The 25,887-nt window shown below is 39.6% G+C and overlaps 3 pseudogenes; all 3 read left to right on the top strand.

The window, feature by feature from the left end:
* Positions 1 to 15,119: 15,119 nt before the first annotated feature.
* LOC149259573 (phenylalanine aminomutase (L-beta-phenylalanine forming) pseudogene) lies at positions 15,120 to 17,077 on the top strand (annotated as a pseudogene).
* A 2,191-nt stretch (positions 17,078 to 19,268) lies between these two features.
* Positions 19,269 to 21,225, top strand: LOC149259572 (phenylalanine aminomutase (L-beta-phenylalanine forming) pseudogene; annotated as a pseudogene).
* Positions 21,226 to 23,409: 2,184 nt separating this feature from the next.
* Positions 23,410 to 25,523, top strand: LOC149259571 (phenylalanine aminomutase (L-beta-phenylalanine forming) pseudogene; annotated as a pseudogene).
* Positions 25,524 to 25,887: the final 364 nt, after the last annotated feature.

Genomic DNA, 25,887 nt, shown 5'->3' with positions numbered 1-25,887 from the left:
TTTGTTGTTCGTAGAGCCCACTGCATGAGCCCACTTTTAGTTCACTCATTGAAATATTTATAGCCCCTTCCTTTTCCATGGGGCTTCTCTAGTTGTCATCTCCCCCTCTCATCAACATGGGGGAATTTGGTCATATGTACTTGTGACATCAATAGTAGAATTATATTAGTTCTATCCATTTTTTTCTAGGAACATGTATATAGAACTATGTATTTCATTGTATCATTTTTTGGACCACTCATGCTAACACATTATATAATATACATTATTTTGTTCATGCCCACTTTACTGGGCACATCATTATTCTTTATACATAGTTGTCTCATTCAATACAAGTATGCCTCCCCTACCTCATACAGATTATGTGTCCACTTGAAGTCTCTTAATTGATGAGTGGTATTTCCTCCTCTTCATGTGATTTAGATTCTAACATAGTCTCTCTCTCTCTCCACCTCCTATGTCTAGTGAAAGGAAAATTGTAATTTATTTCGGTCATATGATGTGCTCCTAATACTCATACATTGAGTAAAAATGTTATCACATAAAAAATGGCCACCTAGCCATAATTTACTAGGTTAATCGAAATACACCATATAGTATGGGTGTTACACATAAAAACTCACTTTCTCCTGAGGAAATGGCCTGTGGAACTTCTTTTCCTAATTTATTTCCATTAATTAATTTACCCATATGAGAATAACCCTTAGATTCATTAATTTTAGATTATTCTCATATTTTTGGGCCATTGAAGTGAAAATAATTAAAAATACTTTCACTGAAATTTTATGTTTCCATGATAATAATTTAATAAATAAATTATTTATTGATTATTACTTAATCCTCTAAACATTCTCATAGAAATAATTTGTTAAATCATTATTTATAAATTATTTCTAACATATTAGACTATTTCACATAGAATTAATTTAATAAACTCATTTGTTTATTAGTTATTTCTTATTATTTTACCCGTTTTTATTAACTCAATAAATCATTATTTTTTGAGTTGGCTCTCATAATAAAGATTATAGATCATTTATTTAACCTTTTCTTATAAATAATAATGAACTTCCAAAAGTTGTTAGATCTTGATTTTGTCCAACAAATATTTTGTTTTTAGATAGAGAAGGAATGACCTGTTATAGAGCTTAATGACCTCTAAAGATATTAATGATGTATCCATGAGCTATAATTTAGGGTATATATATATATATATATATATATATATATATATATATAAGAAATTAGGTCGCCCATTATCCAATTAGTTTGTTAATATTTGGGTTTTTATTTTTATCAATTATTTTTATTAGGGAATTAACTAGGGAATTAATCAAACAAATTAATTAAACAAATTAAATAATTAATTAAGCTATTAATTAATTAATTAAACAAATTAATTAATTAAAATAATAATAATAATAATAATAATAAATAAATAAATAATAAAAATAAAAATCTGAATATTAGCAAACTAATTGGATAATGGCCAACCTAATTTCTTAGATTAATTCTTTCATATCCTATATATATACCCTAAATTATAGCTCATGGATACATCGTTAATATCTTTAGAATATCTATTGACACATCCCCTGATGATGGACTCACTTGGTAGTCTGAAACGTTGGGTTCATAAAACTCTATAACAGGTCATTCCTTTTTTATCTAAAACTATCCTCACCTATATGGATTCATTATTTAACAAATATTTTATTATTTGACCATATCAAATTTAATCTAGCATTTTATTATGAATAGAGAGGTTTTCTCTTCTCATTTTTACCATGACCATTATCATTGTTGAACCTCTATTTCTCTAACATTCTAGTACTCTCCATTAGAGTCTCACCATATACCCCTTTTTCACTTTGCATAACCAAACTAGTTTCTAGAGAGGAGCCACTATAGTCACAAGGAGATAAGAAAGAACCCTCCTAAGGAGGAGGATATTATGAACATCCCTTGTGTAACTTCTTCTCAAGTGAAATTATATTTTTTAATCGAAAGCTTGAAGATTCATTGGGTATGGAAGTTTAGTGATTTTTTTATTTTTCAAATTTCATATTAGTTGCACATCTTTTGTTATGTTCTTTTATTTTATTCATATATGTTATTTAAACATTCATTATCACAAATTTTAGTGTTTTAACCCTCCTTTTCTTGTTAGCCTACTAAAGCCACCATAGGAAAAGATTTCTTACTAACCCCTCCGTAGGAAATATAATAATAATCCATATACATCGTATGCATTTTTTGTCTAAATCAAATAATTATAATTTTTTTTTGTGACAAGAGGAATCAACCATTGGGTTGACTTCATACCCTCTTGACATGTGTTAGATTATGACCGATACCATTATAACCTCTAGGTGCATCGAGTACATCGAGATAATTTGAACCTCGAATCTCTTGGTACATAACACTTCATGATCACGACACTTTCCAATTGAATCGCCACCCAAGGGGCTATAATTATAACTTTATTTAAATTAAAATTTAGTTTAATATTTTTAAATTTATATTAATTAAAATGAAACCTATTATATTCAAAATTAATAAATAAATATATATTTTATCAAATATATATTAATTAAATTAAAAGAAAATTAATAAAATTAATATATTTTAACTAATTATATTTATAATATAATAATAATTATTATTATTATTATTATTTCACACATAAAATAATGTTTATTTCATATGCAGAATATAGGAGGTGTGGAGCCTGATTAACTTCTTGATTCAAATGTCTCGTTTTAGTCGTCTTGGACCCCAGTTCCTAATGGGGTAGCAGCGCCACCAACAGGATTGCATCATGGGGGATGATGATGATTTTATGAGTCCTTGCAACCCCCCCCGAAGAAATTTTTTGATAAAATTTTCCTTGTTAAATATTGTAATTTTGTAGTCAAACTGGGTCATTCATTAGGTCAAATATCTGACGGTATAAGTTATGTTAATTTAGGGTTTTTTCCCTAGAAGGTAACCCTCGATTTATATGAGTGAATTGTATTACGACTATATATTATTATTATGTGTGAGAAAGAGAGAGGAGACTATGTGAGAACGAAGAGGAAATTATAACGGATTTACTGTAGGTTGTATCCCTTCATTTTGTTGGATAATATAAAAGGAAGGCCTAGCTATTTCTCCGTGGATGTAGCCCAAATTGGGAGAAACACATATATTTGTGTCTCTCTTGTTTTATACCTTTATTTGTTTGTGCTTTTGCAATATTTTATGTGTTTTATTTATGTGTTAATTAATTTCTAATAGAATATACATATATTATAAATACTATCAACAATCATCATGTTGCTCAAGGGAATTAAACTTGGGTGGGGAGGATTCCATTCCTTCCTTTGGATCACTTGGGTTAGCCCTAATCGACTAAATATGTGTGTGTGTGTGTGTGTATTTTGAAATATCAGTTTTAAAAATTCAATTTTATTATCAATCATTATTAGGTGGATGGTAGGGATTTAGGTCTTGCCAACTTCTACCGCAGGTTCCTGTTTGGATTTTCTCATATCATTTGGACCTTGAGTCAAGTCACCAAGGGAGGAGCGAACGCAAAATTCTTTTGGTCTAAATCTCAACAGAAGGCATTCACAGAGTTGAAAGATTGCCTCTGCTCGGCACTAGTGCTCGCATTACCAGACTTGCAACAACCATTTGAGGTCGAGACAGATGCCTTTGACTATGTTATTGGGGCAGTGCTTACTCAACACGGGCATCTAGTGGCATATCACACTGAGACACTTTCAGGCACAGCCCGAAAGTATCCCACTTATGACAAAGAGATGTATTCCATTGTGTAGGCCTGCCGACAATGGAAGCATTACATTTTGGGGAAGGAGACAATCATCCACACAAACCACAGACCTTGCCATTGACCCTTGCAGTTCATACAGACCCAAGGGAAATTACAGAATGATTGCCATTAGAAGTGGTTCACATACATGCAACAGTTCCATTTGAATATCAAGTATAATAAGGGCAACACCAATAATTTTGTAGATTGCCACGGTCGACCACCGATCGTGGTGTTAACCACCATGCTCAACTCTTGTGGGCACGAGACTTCTGATTGGCTACTTCTCTAAAAAAGAGACCCAGAATTCAGCCACACATACCAGACACTCTTGGAGGGTCAGCATGTTCCAGATTTTCACCTCCAGGATGCCCTATTATGCCACCTAGGTCACCTTTGTGTTCCTTCAAGTGAGCGTGCCAAGATGATTTGGGCAACACACTATAGTCAGGTTGCTGGGCATTTTGGGGTCGAGAAAACAGTGGCAGTACTACAAAAGTATTTCTATTGGCCGAATCTTCGACATGATGTCGGGAAGTACATCAGATCATGCACTGCTTGCACCATTGCCAAATCGACAATCAAGAAGCAAGGCCTCTATACCCCGCTACCTACCCCTAGTCGACTTTGGGAATCCATCTCCATGGATTACATGTCAGACCTTCCTTCCACTAATCATGGAAATGATTATGTTTTTTTGTTATCGACAGGTTCTCGAAGATGGCCATTATGGCGACCTGCAAGAAGAATATCACAGCCAAAGCCACTACTAAACTCTTCTTTGAATGAGTGTGGGTACACTTTTGGGTCCCATAGTCTATTATCTCATATCGGGACAACAGGTTCCTTAGTGCATTTTGGTCCAATCTCTGGTTGATGCTGGACACCAAACTCACTAAGTCCACAACATTCCATCCTTAAACTGATGGCCAGATAGAGGTTGTCAACACATTCTACACATGTACAACTAAAAACATCCACGCACATGGGACAAAAGCCTCCCCTATGTTCAGCACAGCTACAATCGGGCTCTCCATAGCTCAATTGGCTACAACCCATTTTAGGTGGGCTTGGGATTCTAGCCACTATGTCCCATTGATGAGGCCATGCCATTTGCAACTACTCACACAGATTCGGCTCATGTCTAGTTTGAAACAGATAAGAAAACAGTTTCATTGAGCACATCCAAAATATTCGCAAGCAGATCCATGACATTCTGGAGAAATCAAATTCCAAGTACAAGTAGCGACATGATCAACATTGGGTGCCACACAAGATTTAGGTGGGTGACAAAGTCTGGTTGCATTTGCAAAAGGAACGCCTTATTGGAGCCTATCGGAAACTCAAACCACTCCGATATGGTCCTTACACCATTACCAAGGCTATTGGAGACAATGCATTTGAGCTCAGCATTCCCCCATTCCTTGGCCTGTACCCAGTGTTCAATGTGGACCGCCTTCGGCCATACTTTCCACCATTACTAGACACATCAGACATTGCAAAACAACTCACACCCACAAAGTTAAATCCAGATTGCATGGAACAAGTTGTAACTGATTGGATCATGGACACACAGATCAAGCACACTCACAGCAGAATATCCAACTGTATCGAGTTGTCAAAGTAGGCCAACTCCTTCATCAGGGCAAGTGGTTCACCAAGGACCAAGTTCAAAAGAAGTTTCCTCATCTCATGGAGGAATTCAATGCAATGGGGACCATTGCTTCCTAAGCGGGGAGGAATGATCCAGGTGGATATTGGTGGCCACCCACCAATTCCACTTGGACCCTCACCATTGCTTCTTTCATTTTTTTCAGTTTCCTTAATTGTAGCACAGTTTACTATTTTTAGCAGTTTTTCGGGTCCTAAACTTCTGGAGTCGTTTTGAGGCCCTAAACGACATTTTTCTGGAAATCTATAGCCAATGATGTTTTGTCTAATGTCATCTTTTCCATCGTAGTCCTTGGAGAGATCTTTCAAACGAGTTATCATGCACGTCAAACAGAGATAATATGACCAATTCACGACCCCGGGAAGTTGGCTGCCCAACTCACCCCAATGGGGCCCATAAAGTCTTGGTGTTACATCTCCTCAGGTTAGGGTTTTGGTTGTTTATGGTTTTCTCTTATTGTTCAATAATAAAAATACCCTTGAGCCTCATTGTAGTTCAGTTCAGAGGCATGTAGCTACCACATCTCTTCTTAGAGATAAGCTACCATCACCCTAGCTAGTGTATTTCCATTTCTGTTTATAAGCATATTTCAGTATTTTACATTAATGAAATGAAGTATTATTTCCACTGCATCTCTGTGTTTATGGTTATCTCTGTAATTTGTTGCGTTCCTGTTTAAATCTGGATAATTAGGATGCTTGTTGCAATACCCACGAAGAAGATGTATCATTGTCCTATTCACCACCTCTATTTGACCATTTGTTTGCAGATGAAATGCTATACTCTTTTTCAATTTGGTGTCCATGAATGCCCACAAAATTGACCAAAAATTCCCAACAAAGCGAGAATCTCGATCACTAACAATGGACGTGGGCAATCCAAAATGCACCCATACATTCTAAAAGAATAACTGAGCAGTCTGTTCAGCTATAACTTGATTTTTACATGGCATCAAAATACACATTTTGTTGAACCTATCCACAACTACATACAAATAATCATGATCTCCTTTTGACAATGCAAGAGCTCCTAGAAAGTCCATAGAAACACTCTCCCATGGTCGTGAAGGAACCAAAAGTGGTGTGTACAATCCTAACTTCTTATTATTAGGCTTATTGACTACACATAATGAACATCCTTTAATAAAACATGACACACTTTCAAGCATATGAGGCCAATAACAATACCTCTGTAGATGTGCCACGATCTTACTTACACCAAAATGACTAGCAATAAGAGAAGTATGTGCCTCTCTTATGATGTTGAATCTTTCTTCCTGTGCAATACAAAGCTTACTGATCCAAAATGGATCTTGTATAAAAACATCTAAGTCTAAAGTCTTCATTTGATTTAATAGCGCAAATGAAAGAATGGTAGAAAAACCCAAAATGCAAAGGAAATGGATAAGCGTAGCGTGAATGCCCCAGAGCCATTGGATCCATGAGATCAACGGATGAGATCAAATCGCATCGGAGGAAGCCAACAACATATCAACCTCAACCTCAAGCAATTTGCGATCAGCGATGACATATGAGCCATTGATCGAGCGCACAGATCAACGGTGGAGCGAGATCATATTGCATCGCAAATACGTGAAGGGAGGACTTACCACGGGCCAAGGATTCATGCGATATGCGATTGCGATTATCGCATTGCACCAAACCAACGGGGAAAGGACCCATAGCATCGCGAAGGGCCGATATGCGATATGCCGATATCGGTGATCGGTGATTGGTGAGTCGACCGGTGAAACAATACAAAGACCCGTGATCATGCGATATGCAATGCACCAAAAGCATCGATATCAGCGATTGGCAATCGATGGAGGGGATCGCAGCTATATAATAGAGCCATGCCTTGCGATGTGCGATAAAGGACGAACCCGATAGGTTTATGGACACAATTTAATGTTATTTTAGTTCCAGCATAAAGTGTTTTTGTCAGGATTTCCTATGTTTTCTGTGTATTTCCTTTTGGAATCGAAAATGCGTTATTTTGAGGATTTGTGCCGGGGGAAGGCCAAACAGCCGGTTCCACCCGTGCCCGCTAGTTTTTCATCCTGTTAGCTGCCTTGTGCCCCAAGTGTTTCGACAATGAGTGCATGAACGCTCGATGGGAGCCAGAGAGCCTAGAGAAGAAGGGGAACGGACGGAAGCCAGAGAGCTCGAACAGGGAAATGAACAGACAAGTGCTATTAAGCTTAAAAAGCCATCCCATAACAGAACAGAGACAAGTGAGAGTCAGAGAGAAGATAGATTGAGACAGAGAGAGATAGTGAACAGACGAATAGAGTAACAGGACAGAGGGAGAGTCTGTGCACTCTTTTAGACTTGAGGTTTTCGAGTGGATCCCTGTTTAATGTCATTGTTGGTTGAGACTCTGTTTTTGAGCTCACTCTTGTAATAATCTATTCTTGAAGACATAATATAGAGGTCGACACTGATAGCTGGACCAGGAGACGTAGCCAGGAAGTCTGGTGAACTCCTTTATTATTTTGGCTATGTTGATGTGTGTGTCTGTTATGTTTTCTGACTGTTAATTGTCTATATTATTTGCAATATTTTCGATCCATTGCACTAAGTAATATAGGAATTTTCCTGCACATGAGTTTGTAAGACCTTTTTTTCTTGATTTAGTATCCATTTCGGATCACTTGCCAAGATGGTACAACAAGTTATCACACAAATGATAATCCAATTCCTCTACTTGGTTACCTTGACTCAAGCTTGCATAAGTACCTTGAAATTCATTGTCTAATGCATATTGGTCAATATAAATTTCATGCAAAACAAAAATATGCTTGAGTAAAGTAGTTGCACTAATAATAGGCCTAGAAAGCATATCAACAACTTTATTGTAGATACCTTGCTTATACCTGATTACCAAGTGGAACTATTGAGGAAAACCCATCCATTGGAAGTGCCTTGATTGTTGTAACTTTGATAGAGATTGCAAGTATTGCAATGGTTGATGATCAATGTGAATGATTGTTTCCTTCCCCATCAAGTAGTGTTTCCACTTTTTCACACTTTACACCAATGCATGCAATTCCTTGTCATATGTAGGATAGTTAATCACTACACCATTGAAAATTTTCGACTGAAAACATATAGGCTTACCATGTTGCATGACGATTGCACCCATGGCGTAGTCACTAGCATCAGTCTGAATCTCAAATGACTGTCTCAAATATGGAAGTGCAAGTACTAGAGCTGAAATGATCTTTTCCTTCAATGCATCAAAGGTCTTTTGGATCGAGATTGGAAAGGTGAGGGAACTGTACCCTGACTTGCTTGACAACTGAAAGTGATCTTTTAGGGTCCAAAAGGCTTCCAATGGGGAGGAAAGATCAGGTGATAAAAAAATAGCTCAAATTTCGAAGCTGTTGGATTGGTGTGGAACTTGGATGATCGTGTAGTGCTTGTCATCCTGAATCTGGTGCAACTTGTTTCGCGCGAAACAGGCTCCTTATGAATCCAGGAATGAGTTATGTCCACTTTCTCAAACATGCAAATTTTCAAAAAAAAGGGACAGCCCAATCAACAGTCCATATTGTTGACGTGGTACTGACTGGGCAGGTGAGGTGGACATTGACTTAGTCAAAGCATTTCTTGGCTAATGAAATCGTGCCAAGTGGCACATTCTGAATGGTCGAAATTTTGTGGTTATGATTGGTTGGAATGATGGCCAACCACGGGCTGACACGTGGCCCAGCTAGAGGCCACCATGTGGCAGCTTGGGAGGCCACCAAAATTGCTGCATAGACCGGGCAAAGGCAGCAGGGGTCAAACCCACGACCTCCCAACACTAACACAACAACTTTACCAACATACCATGTGTGTGGTTCTTAACCATATATGTTGCGCATATGTTTTAAATTTTAATGCCACATAAGTTTCGAGGTAGGCACAGAATTAACCGCCCCATGTGAACACTCCCACCATAGCCGCCAACATTTTATGTGACCGCCACCACTTAACCGCCAAGGTCTCCGCCATGTGAACACCTTATGCGTAACCACTGAAGGAAAAGGGGCCAGCCCTAGGGGCCATGTGTAGGGCTAGCCCCTGAGCACATGCCCGCCCCCCCCATATGACCCTATTTTCCACAGATTTGGTGACCTGTTAGCCAAAAACTGGGTGAAAATGAGGGTTCGGTGCTAGATTTTGGGCAAATTGTAGAGCGAATAGTGGAGAAACTAGGAGAGGTCATAACTTCTCCAGTTTTCAAACAAATTGGGTGCAGAAAGAGGATAGGTAGCCATTTTTAGACATTTTGGACTCAATGGAGCAGGTTTGAGAAGCATTTGAGCATTGTAAGCACATATTTTTAGACATTTGAGCATAATAGAGAGGCCCAAGCCAATGGAAGCTGGACCAAGGAGACATAGCCTAGGAGGGGTGAACTCCTTCATCATGTTCCTATTGTGATGTGTTTTTGGTGATGTTCTATACATTTATATGATGTTGTTTAGTTTCTATTTTATGTTAAATTGCTCATAAAATTAACATAAAAACTCATTTTCACTTGCAATAAACTCATGAATCCATAAGCACATGAATAACATTTTGTTTATATTATGAGGAGGATAATATTCCTAATTAGATCAGCAATAGTTAACCAAGAAATAAACTCAGGGAAATAAAACACAGAGGGCACAATTTGATAGTATAAACCTGATTCAACTACTCGGAACGGGTCTTCTCCTCTGACATGGTGGCCATATAGGTTGAACTAGAGGTCCGACAGATGGTGAGCACAAGGAGGGTCCATAATTTGTGCCTCTGTGTCCATTAGCGGTTCGAAATTGGAGGAGGGTTTGACTTTATGGGCTTTGGGGGTCTTGGGGGACCACTTTCTTCATTTTTAACAATTATCAAAACAAGTTGTAGATGGGGGAGACCGACAGGTTACCTGATTAAATGAGCGATAGCTGAAAATGATGTTGGAGGGGAGTTTTGGATTAGCTTAGTGAGCGAACGACGTTGCAAAGTAGTCGAAAGGCTGGAGGAGCTTGCACAGGAAAAGAAAACAAATTCAAAAAATCTGAAGCGGAAAATGTTTTTATAGGCAAAGGGGGGAAACGGTCGTTTGACGTCACAAGGGGACACATGGCAGAAGACGATTAGGCGGTGGCAGGTGATGTTAGCCGGGGGGCAGGGATAAATTACTATTTTACCTTTACCTTCATCACTCGCTTGAAAAACAATGTTGGTGAGATCGTGACGTGGTGGGTGGTCCCCACTTTCCTCCAGTGGGTGAAAGAATGTGGGGCGCGATCTTGCCGTGACCCCCCAGAATTAATCGGGGCCATTGGATCAGCGGATCCGCTCGTTTCACTATTCAACTCTGGGTGGTAGTCTTGGTTTATTTATCGCACAAGTTACCCCCTCTCGAAGTGTTTCCAGGGGCCGGCTTTGTTGAGATAGATGATGATCCGCCTTAGAAACTACTCGACATTTAACAAAAACATTATACCTTTGCAAATTTGTTTCCTTACCCCATTGCGCTAACTAGACTAAGCATTCCATAAATGTGAGCTCTAGTATTAGAGCTCCTATTGTGCCACTAAAGCCTAAACTTACCCACCTCATCAATTTAATTATTTTTGAAGCCAAAGATATTGAAAGCAACCTCCTAACACTCCACAAAAATATGATAAACAACAAAAGTATTATAATAAAACTTATATATAAATTTAAAATCTTTATAATAAAATAAAAAAAACATGTTAAAAATTTTATTATATAATTTTTAATATATATATTTGAGTTATAAATTAATTTTTTTTATAATTAATATAATAATTTAAAATAAAAATATAATTTAATTAATTTTTATAATTTTAACAACATTATATATATCATAAAATAACAATTTTGATATTTATTATCAATAAAGATGCTTCTGCACAGTAATTTAATTTATAAAAATAAACCAAATTAGTATTGCTTAAATCTACATACAACTGCATTCCATAAATGTGAGCTCTGGTATTAGAGCTCCTATTGTGCCACTAAAGCCTAGACTTACCCACCTCATCAATTTAATTTTTTTTGAAGACAAAGATATTGAAAGCAACCTCCTAACGCTCCACAAAAATATGATAAACAACAAAAGTATTATAACTAGCATTTGCACCAGATGTTGCAAAGGAAACGCCGTAAGGCATAAATTGAGGAACAATCATGACACGGGAATGGGAAAAATGGGAAAATCTAAATAAGATGCAGAGATGGTTAACGTTTTTTTGTGTTTCCTCATACTGTTGATGATGCTGGCAATTTTTTTGACATGATGAATATATTGGGCTTTGATAATAAAGCATCTGAGCTATTTAGGGTGTCATTGGTCTGGAGTATGCAGATGGTAAGAGTTGTAAACAAAACAAGGTACAAAGGCTAGCCAGTCTCCCACAGACAACCAAGTTACTGTTCTTGGTGAAAATTTGCATGCCACTTTAGAAAGTAGGGTTACAAACGGAAATCAAGTCGGAAATCAAGTCGGAAATCGCAGATGGACAGAATCATAAAAGAAAAGCAGGTACAGAGGCTAGCCAAGCTCTCGCAGACAACCAAGTCACTATTCTTGGAGAAAATCTGCCTACTACATTGGATAATGGAGTCAAAAATAAACAGCATGTCAGATATGCCCAGAATAATGTTGTCTTGCTCATGAATGCACACCAACATCATATAAAGAATGTGAAATCTAAGCATGTCCAAGTAGAAAGAAACACCTTTCCACCAATTAATCTTCCCCTTCTTCCAAATGATGCTTTAAGAAGAAATCTGGACATTGATCTAGAGATCGCAGATGTACAAAATTATAATAGGGAATTTTTGCGGAATTTTGCATTGCCACCGAATTTAAGTACAACAAGTGTTAATATAGCTGAATCTTGTGACTATGATATCACAAGCCATTGTTCTCACTTTACCTCGTTGACTAACAAGATTATTCACAAATTAAATTAAATTTAATTTGATTATAGATTCTAAAATATTCTGGAAATCAGATAAATCCTGAAATATTCTCGGAATAAGATAAATAGAAATTATGGTTGAGTCCAAAATATTCTGAAATCTGCCATCTAAAAAAATGAGTTACCCAGATTAATATCATCTCAAATCAATGAAACAATTCCTTTTCCTCTCCTTCAGATGGAAGATTTGTTCTTCATAGGTCTGATCAATCAAGGTACAAAAAAATGTGGATTTGGACTGAGGTGAAAAAATAGGCCTCTAGAGGCTAACAGAAGAATCTTGCACTGCCATCATATCCCCCTCATGGAACTTGGATGCATTCTCCTCTGATAGAATTAAGGAGAATATTAATGGGGAACCAAATCCCAATTGGGAGATACCACTGTACTAGTAAGACTTGCAACATTGTGGACATCACCACGGAAGAGGCAACCTTTCTCTCTACCTAGTTCATTGAAATGGGATAACATGGACATTCCTTAACAACAACATATTTGGCAAGATAAACCATCCCTGATTCAGTCCAAATTCAAAAGGTTTGATCTTTAGTATGAAGTTTTAGACTATGCAGGGGTTTAAGTAGGGCCTATTGTGGTTCTTAGCCAATTTGGATCCTACGGCGAAATATTCATAGCTGAAGTTGATGGGTTTTCTCTCTACTAGTTAATTCAAATGGGACAACAGGGGGCATTCCTTAACTGCGACACAGTTGGCTAGGTAAATCATCCCTAGTTCAGTCCACATTCAAACGGCCTGATCTTTACTATAAAGTTTAGACTATGCAGGGGTTTAAGTAGTGCCTATTTAGGTGCCTGGCCAATTTGGATCATAGGGTGAGATATTCACAACTGAAGTTGATGACTTTGATTTTCCAAGGCTTATAAGATATAATAATAAAACACAGGTTTTTGTGGTTATCCTTATTACATTATGTCATACATTCAGAGAAGAATTGAAATTAATTATCCCAACCAGCTTCTAAAAGTTCAACTAATGAGGCAGTGAAAGACTCTGAGATTAAAGAGTCCTAGTTAGCAAATCAGAACCTAGTTGATGTTATGGACTCTAAAAACTGTGTTAGAAACAAAAATCAAGTCAGATATGGCCAAAATAATGCTATCTTTTTTATGAATGCTAAACAAACTGATGGTTTGAGCCAAAATATGAAAACTGGTCTGGAGTATGCAGATGGACATATTTGTAAAAGGAAACAGGATACAGAGGCTAGCCAGCCTCCCACAGACAACCAAGTTACTGTTCTTGGTGAAAATTTGCATGCTACTTTGGAAAGTAGGGTTACAAACGAAAAGCAAGTTGAATATGACCAGAATAATGATGTCTTGCCAGTAAACACAGTTCAACATCAGATGAAGAATATGGAAGCTAAGGAGGTCCAGAAAGGCAACAACATCTTTCTGCCAATTACTCGCACTCTTATTGAAACTGATGGTTTGAGCCAAAATCTGAACATTGGTCTAGAGATCGCAGATGGACAGAATCATAAAAGAAAAGCGGGTACAAAGGTTAGCGAGGCTCTCGCAGACAGCCAAGTCACTGTTCTTGGAGAAAATCTGCCTACTACATTAGAGAATGGAGTCAAAAATTAAAAGAACGTCAGATATGCCCAGAATAATGTTGTCTTGCTCATGAATGCACACCAATATCATATAAAGAATGTGAAAGCTAAGCAGGTCCAAGCAGAAAGCAACACCTTTCCACCAATTATTCTTCCCCTTCTTCAAAATGATGCTTTAAGAAGAAATTTGGACACCGATTTGGAGATTGCAGATGTACAGAATTATAATAGGGAATTTTTGCGGAAATTTGCATTGCCACCGAATTTCAGAACAACAAGGGTCAATATAGCTAAATCTTGTGACTATGATATCACAAGCCATTGTTCTGACTTTACCTCGTTGACTAACAAGATTATTCACAAATTTAATTTAATTTGATTATAGATTCTAAAATATTCTGGAAATCAGATAAATCTTGAAATATTCTAGGAATAAGATAAATAGAAATTATGGTTGTGTCCAAAACATTTAGAAATCTACCCTCTAAAAAAATGAGTTACCCAGATTAATATCATTTCCTTAAATACAAAATCTTCGTTCAAGAAACTTGCAAATCAATGAAACGATTCCTTTCCCTCTCCTTTAAATGGAAGATTTGTTCTTCACAGGTCTGATCAATCAAGGTACAGAAAAACGTGGATTTGGATTGAAGTGAAAAAATACCTAGAGATAGAAACATTTCTTCAAGTTTCACATTCAATAAAAATTTGCATAATAGAAAATGTAGATTTAAAAACTGAGTAACTCTAAATTTAAATAAATTTATATTGATTTATTAAAATGATTATATTAATAAATGTAAATATAGTTGATATAAGTCGAAAATGAAAACGTAATACTAATATTAAAAATAATAATAATATTTTGAATAATAAAATTAATTCGATTTTCCAACCATGGCTGGGTTCCCTAATCCATGGGATACAATTTGAATTTTGTGTATCTTGGTGCAATTAACAGCAACATGATGGTTATAAAGCCATGGTGCTGTCTGTGAGAATTCCATGGTATGCTTTCAGGATTCTGAATTTTGCGTCAGTCTGTAATCTTTGAGCTAGTCTGCAATGGAGTACTTCCAATTAAATAGTAACAGTTGTATAACTGCCCGTTCTCGTTCTTGTCACGTGGAGGACATCATCCTTCTTATCAAGACGTTCAATGAAACCAACTGCATCAATGTCGATGGCTCCCGCATCAGCGTTGCCCATGTCACAGCCCTGGGCCGGAGGCCCCAAGTGAAAGTGACACTAGATAATCATGCCGGGAATTGCAGAGAACGGGCTGAGAGGTGTTCGTTGTGGGTGCAAGAGAAAGCGAAAGGAGGAGCTGATATCTATGGCGTGACCACTGGATTCGGCGCCTATTCAAGCAAGAGGACCAACCAACTGAGCGAGTTGCAAGAAGCCCTAATTCGATGTCTGCTAGCTGGAGTATTCACTGGCCCTTCTTCCTCACCGGGGGAGCTCTCCCCCATCACCACGCCATGCACCATGTTTCTGAGAATGAGTAGCTACATCTATGGCTGCTCTGGGATTCGATGGGCGATCATGGAAGCGCTACAACAACTTATCAATCCTCATATCATGCCCAAATGCCCCTTGCGAGGCTCTGTAAGCGCTTCAGGTGACCTAACTCCCTTGGCCTACATAGCAGGTCTGCTAATTGGGAATCCCCAAGTCAAGGCTCGAATTGGGGCTCATGGTGAAGAACAAGAAGTGCCTGCACCAGAGGGCTCTGGTGAAAGCAGGTCTGCAGCCCTTCAAGCTCCAGGCCAAAGAGGGCTTGGCTCTGGTCAATGGCACTTCGTTTGCCACTGCCCTCGCTGCCACCGTCATGTATGATGCCAATGTTCTGCTCTTGCTCGTGGAAATGCTCTGTGGAATGTTCTGCGAAGTCATCTTCGGGCGGGAAGAATTCGCGCATTCGCTGATCCACGAGATGAAGCCGCACCCCGGCCAGAGAGAGTCTGCGGCACTTCTTGAATGGCTTCTCAGAGACAGCCCCTTCCAGGAGCTTTCAAGAGAGTATTACAGCATCAATTCTCTGAAAAAGCCCAGACAGGACCGCTATGCTCTGCGTTCGAGACCCCAGTGGCTGGCCCCTCTGGTGCAGACCATAAGAGAAGCCACGGCCACAATTGAGACAGAGATCAACTCTGCCAACGACAATCCCATCATCGACCCTGTCAACGGCAAGGCCCTCCATAGCGCCAATTTCCAGGGCAGCGCAGTGGGATTCTACATGGATTATGTTCGTGTAGCTCTGGCTGGACTGGGGAAACTCATCTTTGCACAGTTCATAGAGCTCATGATCGAATTCTACAGCAATGGGCTCCCGGGCAACCTTTCCCTGGGTCCCGACTTGAGCTTGGACTATGGCTTCAAGGGAATCGACATAGCCATGGCTGCTTGCAGTTCGGAGCTTCAATTCCTGGCTAACCCAGTCACTACCCACGTTCACAGCGCCGAGCAGCACAACCAGGAAATCAATTCTCTGGTCCTCATATCTGCCAGGAAGACTGAAGAAGCTCTGGATATCTTAAAACTTATGCTGGCATCGCACTTATACGCTCTCTGCCAGGCAATAGATCTGCGACAACTGGAACAAATTCTTCTAAATATTGTGTTAGGAATCATCTCAAGCGTTTTAGACGAATGCCATCTCCCGGAATCCATTAAAGAACAGCTTATTAGCGTTGCCAGGGGTATTCCAGTGTACACATTTAGAATCCCCCTGCAACCCTTCCCTCCCACTTGTCTCTGCCCTCAAACAAACAATTCTTGACACCATTGTTACATTCCACGATATTAAAATTGTAGAGCAGATAACAGAGTTCGAATCCCACCTCAAGCAGCGCCTTGAAGAGGAGATAACAGCAATCGTGCTTTCATCCGAGGAGCGCACCAACAGTCACATGCTGGAAGGCTCCTGTTGCAGAATGTTAATCCATGGCTCTAAATTCTTTCCTCTGTATGCATTTATCCGGGAGGAACTCAACCTTTCTCTCTACCTAGTTCATTGAAATGGGATAACATGGACATTCCTTAACAACAGCATATTTGGCAAGATAAACCATCCCTGATTCAGTCCAAATTCAAAAGGTTTGATCTTTAGTATGAAGTTTTAGACTATGCAGGGGTTTAAGTAGGGCCTATTGTGGTTCTTAGCCAATTTGGATCCTACGGCGAAATATTCATAGCTGAAGTTGATGGGTTTTCTCTCTACTAGTTAATTCAAATGGGACAACAGGGGGCATTCCTTAACTGCGACACAGTTGGCTAGGTAAATCATCCCTAGTTCAGTCCACATTCAAACGGCCTGATCTTTACTATAAAGTTTAGACTATGCAGGGGTTTAAGTAGTGCCTATTTAGGTGCCTGGCCAATTTGGATCATAGGGCGAGATATTCACAACTGAAGTTGATGACTTTGATTTTCCAAGGCTTATAAGATATAATAATAAAACACAAGTTTTTGTGGTTATCCTTATTACATTATGTCATACATTCAGAGAAGAATTGAAATTAATTATCCCAACCAGCTTCTAAAAGTTCAACTAATGAGGCAGTGAAAGACTCTGAGATTAAAGAGTCCTAGTTAGCAAATCAGAACCTAGTTGATGTTATGGACTCTAAAAACTGTGTTAGAAACAAAAATCAAGTCAGATATGGCCAAAATAATGCTATCTTTTTTATGAATGCTAAACAAACTGATGGTTTGAGCCAAAATATGAAAATTGGTCTGGAGTATGCAGATGGACATATTTGTAAAAGGAAACAGGATACAGAGGCTAGCCAGCCTCCCACAGGCAACCAAGTTACTGTTCTTGGTGAAAATTTGCATGCTACTTTGGAAAGTAGGGTTACAAACGAAAAGCAAGTTGAATATGTATTATGACCAGAATAATGATGTCTTGCCAGTAAACACAGTTCAACATCAGATGAAGAATATGGAAGCTAAGGAGGTCCAGAAAGGCAACAACATCTTTCTGCCAATTACTCGCACTCTTATTGAAACTGATGGTTTGAGCCAAAATCTGAACATTGGTCTAGAGATCGCAGATGGACAGAATCATAAAAGAAAAGCGGGTACAAAGGTTAGCGAGGCTCTCGCAGACAGCCAAGTCACTGTTCTTGGAGAAAATCTGCCTACTACATTAGAGAATGGAGTCAAAAATTAAAAGAACGTCAGATATGCCCAGAATAATGTTGTCTTGCTCATGAATGCACACCAATATCATATAAAGAATGTGAAAGCTAAGCAGGTCCAAGCAGAAAGCAACACCTTTCCACCAATTATTCTTCCCCTTCTTCAAAATGATGCTTTAAGAAGAAATTTGGACACCGATTTGGAGATTGCAGATGTACAGAATTATAATAGGGAATTTTTGCGGAAATTTGCATTGCCACCGAATTTCAGAACAACAAGGGTCAATATAGCTGAATCTTGTGACTATGATATCACAAGCCATTGTTCTGACTTTACCTCGTTGACTAACAAGATTATTCACAAATTTAATTTAATTTGATTATAGATTCTAAAATATTCTGGAAATCAGATAAATCTTGAAATATTCTAGGAATAAGATAAATAGAAATTATGGTTGTGTCCAAAACATTCAGAAATCTACCCTCTAAAAAAATGAGTTACCCAGATTAATATCATTTCCTTAAATACAAAATCTTCGTTCAAGAAACTTTCAAATCAATGAAACGATTCCTTTCCCTCTCCTTTAAATGGAAGATTTGTTCTTCACAGGTCTGATCAATCAAGGTACAGAAAAACGTGGATTTGGATTGAAGTGAAAACATACCTAGAGATAGAAACATTTCTTCAAGTTTCACATTCAATAAAAATTTGCATAATAAAAAATGTAGATTTAAAAACTGAGTAACTATAAATTTAAATAAATTTATATTGATTTATTAAAATGATTATATTAATAAATGTAAATATAGTTGATATAAGTCGAAAATGAAAACGTAATACTAATATTAAAAATAATAATAATATTTTGAATAATAAAATTAATTCGATTTTCCAACCATGGCTGGGTTACCTAATCCATGGGATACAATTTGAATTTTGTGTATCTTGGTGCAATTAACAGCACCATGATGGTTATAAAGCCATGGTGCTGTCTGTGAGAATTCCATGGTATGCTTTCAGGATTCTGAATTTTGCGTCAGTCTGTAATCTTTGAGCTAGTCTGCAATGGAGTACTTCCAATTAAATAGTAACAGTTGTATAACTGCCCGTTCTCGTTCTTGTCACGTGGAGGACATCATCCTTCTTATCAAGACGTTCAACGAAACCAACTGCATCAATGTCGATGGCTCCCGCATCAGCGTTGCCCATGTCACAGCCCTGGGCCGGAGGCCCCAAGTGAAAGTGACACTAGATAATCATGTCGGGAATTGCAGAGAACGGGTTGAGAGGTGTTCATTGTGGGTGCAAGAGAAAGCGAAAGGAGGAGCTGATATCTATGGCGTGACCACTGGATTCGGCGCCTGTTCAAGCAAGAGGACCAACCAACTGAGCGAGTTGCAAGAAGCCCTAATTCGATGTCTGCTAGCTGGAGTATTCACCGGCCCTTCTTCGTCACCGGGGGAGCTCTCCCCCATCACCACTCGATGCGCCATGTTTCTGAGAATGAGTAGCTTCATCTATGGCTGCTCTGGGATTCGATGGGCGATCATGGAAGCGCTACAGCAACTTATCAATTCTCATATCACGCCCAAATGCCCCTTGCGAGGCTCTGTAAGCGCTTCAGGTGACCTAATTCCCTTGGCCTACATAGCAGGTCTGCTAATTGGGAATCCCCAAGTCAAGGCTCGAATTGGGGCTCATGGTGAAGAACAAGAAGTGCCTGCACCAGAGGCTCTGGTGAAAGCAGGTCTGCAGCCCTTCAAGCTCCAGGCCAAAGAGGGCTTGGCTCTTGTCAATGGCACTTCGTTTGCCACTGCCCTCGCTGCCACCGTCATGTATGATGCCAATGTTCTGCTCTTGCTCGTGGAAATGCTCTGTGGAATGTTCTGCGAAGTCATCTTCGGGCGGGAAGAATTCGCGCATTCACTGATCCACGATATGAAGCCGCACCCTGGCCAGTGAGAGTCTGCGGCACTTCTTGAATGGCTTCTCAGAGACAGCCCCTTCCAGGAGCTTTCAAGAGAGTATTACAGCATCAATTCTCTGAAAAAGCCCAGACAGGACCGCTATGCTCTACGTTCGAGTCCCCAGTGGCTGGCCCCTCTGGTGCAGACCATAAGAGAAGCCACGGCCACAATTGAGACAGAGATCAACTCTGCCAACGACAATCCCATCATCGACCCTGTCAACGGCAAGGCCCTCCATAGCGCCAATTTCCAGGGCAGCGCAGTGGGATTCTACATGGATTATGTTCGTGTAGCTCTGGCTGGACTGGGGAAACTCATCTTTGCACAGTTCACAGAGCTCATGATCGAATTCTACAGCAATGGGCTCCCGGGCAACCTTTCCCTGGGTCCTGACTTGAGCTTGGACTATGGCTTCAAGGGAATCGACATAGCCATGGCTGCTTACAGTTCGGAGCTTCAATTCCTGGCTAACCCAGTCACTACCCACGTTCACAGCGCCGAGCAGCACAACCAGGACATCAATTCTCTGGTCCTCATATCTGCCAGGAAGACTGAAGAAGCTCTGGATATCTTAAAACTTATGCTGGCATCGCACTTATACGCTCTCTGCCAGGCAATAGATCTGCGACAACTGGAACAAATTCTTCTAAATATTGTGTTAGGAATCATCTCAAGCGTTTCAGACGAATGCCATCTCCCGGAATCCATTAAAGAACAGCTTATTAGCGTTGCCAGGGGTATTCCAGTGTACACATTTAGAATCCCCCTGCAACCCTTCCCTCCCACTTGTCTCTGCCCTCAAACAAACAATTCTTGACACCATTGTTACATTCCACGATATTAAAATTGTAGAGCAGATAACAGAGTTCGAATCCCACCTCAAGCAGCGCCTTGAAGAGGAGATAACAGCAATCGTGCTTTCATCCGAGGAGCGCACCAACAGTCACATGCTGGAAGGCTCCTGTTGCAGAACGTTAATCCATGGCTCTAAATTCTTTCCTCTGTATGCATTTATCCGGGAGGAACTCAACCTTTCTCTCTACCTAGTTCATTGAAATGGGATAACATGGACATTCCTTAACAACAACATATTTGGCAAGATAAACCATCCCTCATTCAGTCCAAATTCAAAAGGTTTGATCTTTAGTATGAAGTTTTAGACTATGCAGGGGTTTAAGTAGGGCCTATTGTGGTTCTTAGCCAATTTGGATCCTACGGCGAAATATTCATAGTTGAAGTTGATGGGTTTTCTCTCTACTAGTTAATTCAAATGGGACAACAGGGGGCATTCCTTAACTGCGACACAGTTGGCTAGGTAAATCATCCCTAGATCAGTCCACATTCAAACGACCTGATCTTTACTATAAATTTTAGACTATGCAAGGGTTTAAGTAGTGCCTACTTAGGTGCCTGGCCAATTTGGATCATAGGGTGAGATATTCACAACTGAAGTTGATGACTTTGATTTTCCAAGGCTTATAAGATATAATAATAAAACACAGGTTTCTGTGGTTATCCTTATTACATTATGTCATACATTCAGAGAAGAATTGAAATTAATTATCCCAACCAGCTTCTAAAAGTTCAACTAATGAGGCAGTGAAAGACTCTGAGATTAAAGAGTCCTAGTTAGCAAATCAGAACCTAGTTGATGTTATGGACTCTAAAAACTGTGTTAGAAACAAAAATCAAGTCAGATATGGCCAAAATAATGCTATCTTTTTTATGAATGCTAAACAAACTGATGGTTTGAGCCAAAATATGAAAACTGGTCTGGAGTATGCAGATGGACATATTTGTAAAAGGAAACAGGATACAGAGGCTAGCCAGCCTCCCACAGGCAACCAAGTTACTGTTCTTGGTGAAAATTTGCATGCTACTTTGGAAAGTAGGGTTACAAACGAAAAGCAAGTTGAATATGACCAGAATAATGATGTCTTGCCAGTAAACACAGTTCAACATCAGATGAAGAATATGGAAGCTAAGGAGGTCCAGAAAGGCAACAACATCTTTCTGCCAATTACTCGCACTCTTATTGAAACTGATGGTTTGAGCCAAAATCTGAACATTGGTCTAGAGATCGCAGATGGACAGAATCATAAAAGAAAAGCGGGTACAAAGGTTAGCGAGGCTCTCGCAGACAGCCAAGTCACTGTTCTTGGAGAAAATCTACCTACTACATTAGAGAATGGAGTCAAAAATTAAAAGAACGTCAGATATGCCCAGAATAATGTTGTCTTGCTCATGAATGCACACCAATATCATATAAAGAATGTGAAAGCTAAGCAGGTCCAAGCAGAAAGCAACACCTTTCCACCAATTATTCTTCCCCTTCTTCAAAATGATGCTTTAAGAAGAAATTTGGACACCGATTTGGAGATTGCAGATGTACAGAATTATAATAGGGAATTTTTGCGGAAATTTGCATTGCCACCGAATTTCAGAACAACAAGGGTCAATATAGCTGAATCTTGTGACTATGATATCACAAGCCATTGTTCTGACTTTACCTCATTGACTAACAAGATTATTCACAAATTTAATTTAATTTGATTATAGATTCTAAAATATTCTGGAAATCAGATAAATCTTGAAATATTCTAGGAATAAGATAAATAGAAATTATGGTTGTGTCCAAAACATTCAGAAATCTACCCTCTAAAAAAATGAGTTACCCAGATTAATATCATTTCCTTAAATACAAAATCTTCGTTCAAGAAACTTGCAAATCAATGAAACGATTCCTTTCCCTCTCCTTTAAATGGAAGATTTGTTCTTCACAGGTCTGATCAATCAAGGTACAGAAAAACGTGGATTTGGATTGAAGTGAAAAAATACCTAGAGATAGAAACATTTCTTCAAGTTTCACATTCAATAAAAATTTGCATAATAAAAAATGTAGATTTAAAAACTGAGTAACTCTAAATTTAAATAAATTTATATTGATTTATTAAAATGATTATATTAATAAATGTAAATATAGTTGATATAAGTCGAAAATGAAAACGTAATACTAATATTAAAAATAATAATAATATTTTGAATAATAAAATTAATTCGATTTTCCAACCATGGCTGGGTTCCCTAATCCATGGGATACAATTTGAATTTTGTGTATCTTGGTGCAATTAACAGCACCATGATGGTTATAAAGCCATGGTGCTGTCTGTGAGAATTCCATGGTATGCTTTCAGGATTCTGAATTTTGCGTCAGTCTGTAATCTTTGAGCTAGTCTGCAATGGAGTACTTCCAATTAAATAGTAACAGTTGTATAACTGCCCGTTCTCGTTCTTGTCACGTGGAGGACATCATCCTTCTTATCAAGACGTTCAACGAAACCAACTGCATCAATGTCGATGGCTCCCGCATCAGCGTTGCCCATGTCACAGCCCTGGGCCGGAGGCCCCAAGTGAAAGTGACACTAGATAATCATGCCGGGAATTGCAGAGAACGGGCTGAGAGGTGTTCGTTGTGGGTGCAAGAGAAAGCGAAAGGAGGAGCTGATATCTATGGCGTGACCACTGGATTCGGCGCCTGTTCAAGCAAGAGGACCAACCAACTGAGCGAGTTGCAAGAAGCCCTAATTCGATGTCTGCTAGCTGGAGTATTCACCGGCCCTTCTTCGTCACTGAGGGAGCTCTCCCCCATCACCACTCCATGCGCCATGTTTCTGAGAATGAGTAGCTTCATCTATGGCTGCTCTGGGATTCGATGGGCGATCATGGAAGCGCTACAGCAACTTATCAATTCTCATATCACGCCCAAATGCCCCTTGCGAGGCTCTGTAAGCGCTTCAGGTGACCTAATTCCCTTGGCCTACATAGCAGGTCTGCTAATTGGGAATCCCCAAGTCAGGGCTCGAATTGGGGCTCATGGTGAAGAACAAGAAGTGCCTGCACCAGAGGGCTCTGGTGAAAGCAGGTCTGCAGCCCTTCAAGCTCCAGGCCAAAGAGGGCTTGGCTCTGGTCAATGGCACTTCGTTTGCCACTGCCCTCGCTGCCACCGTCATGTATGATGCCAATGTTCTGCTCTTGCTCGTGGAAATGCTCTGTGGAATGTTCTGCGAAGTCATCTTCGGGCGGGAAGAATTCGCGCATTCGCTGATCCACGAGATGAAGCCGCACCCCGGCCAGAGAGAGTCTGCGGCACTTCTTGAATGGCTTCTCAGAGACAGCCCCTTCCAGGAGCTTTCAAGAGAGTATTACAGCATCAATTCTCTGAAAAAGCCCAGACAGGACCGCTATGCTCTGCGTTCGAGACCCCAGTGGCTGGCCCCTCTGGTGCAGACCATAAGAGAAGCCACGGCCACAATTGAGACAGAGATCAACTCTGCCAACGACAATCCCATCATCGACCCTGTCAATGGCAAGGCCCTCCATAGCGCCAATTTCCAGGGCAGCGCAGTGGGATTCTACATGGATTATGTTCGTGTAGCTCTGGCTGGATTGGGGAAACTCATCTTTGCACAGTTCACAGAGCTCATGATCGAATTCTACAGCAATGGGCTCCCGGGCAACCTTTCCCTGGGTCTCGACTTGAGCTTGGACTATGGCTTCAAGGGAATCGACATAGCCATGGCTGCTTACAGTTCGGAGCTTCAATTCCTGGCTAACCCAGTCACTACCCACGTTCACAGCGCCGAGCAGCACAACCAGGACATCAATTCTCTGGTCCTCATATCTGCCAGGAAGACTGAAGAAGCTCTGGATATCTTAAAACTTATGCTGGCATCGCACTTATACGCTCTCTGCCAGGCAATAGATCTGCGACAACTGGAACAAATTCTTCTAAATATTGTGTTAGGAATCATCTCAAGCGTTTCAGACGAATGCCATCTCCCGGAATCCATTAAAGAACAGCTTATTAGCGTTGCCAGGGGTATTCCAGTGTACACATTTAGAATCCCCCTGCAACCCTTCCCTCCCACTTGTCTCTGCCCTCAAACAAACAATTCTTGACACCATTGTTACATTCCACGATATTAAAATTGTAGAGCAGATAACAGAGTTCGAATCCCACCTCAAGCAGCGCCTTGAAGAGGAGATAACAGCAATCGTGCTTTCATCCGAGGAGCGCACCAACAGTCACATGCTGGAAGGCTCCTGTTGCAGAACGTTAATCCATGGCTCTAAATTCTTTCCTCTGTATGCATTTATCCGGGAGGAACTCAACGCGATAATGATAATTCCGAGGACAGACCACACGCCCCAAGAGGGCACCCAGAAGGTATTTGATGCAATTGTTGATGGCCGAATCACTGCATCGCACGAAATACCGTCTCAGTCCCTCGCGCATGCCGAGGTTTCTGCCAGTCGAACGATCAATCATTGCCGCAATTCCACGACTCTTTAAAAATGTGAACCTGAGAAACAGGAAACTTGTACACTTGACGCAGGATATGCAAAACTAACCTGTGTCGCTTCAGACCTCAGGGCGAGCGACTCTTCTGTGTCGCTTCAGACCTCAGGGCGAGCGACTCTTCACTGACCAGAACGTTTTTCACCGATGATCTAATGGCTGGAGATGATTTAATCGTCTAACAATTCATTTAACGGCCCACGTTGAGACACGGTGGCATGGAGGGGAGTTCGTCTCAGAGGGAACGCCTTACGGCGTAATAAAACTTGTATATATATTTAAAATCTTTATAATAAAATAAAAAAAACATGTTAAAATTTTTATTAGATGGTTTTTAATATATATGTTTGAGTTATAT

The sequence above is a fragment of the Pinus tabuliformis genome, chromosome 6, assembly GCF_031772625.1.
Source record: "Pinus tabuliformis cultivar Carrire ecotype Pingquan chromosome 6, CPIR1, whole genome shotgun sequence".
Classification (NCBI taxonomy): domain Eukaryota; kingdom Viridiplantae; phylum Streptophyta; class Pinopsida; order Pinales; family Pinaceae; genus Pinus; species Pinus tabuliformis.
The sequence above is the reverse complement of the archived record's forward strand: the minus strand, read 5'-3'. Positions and strand labels throughout refer to the sequence as shown.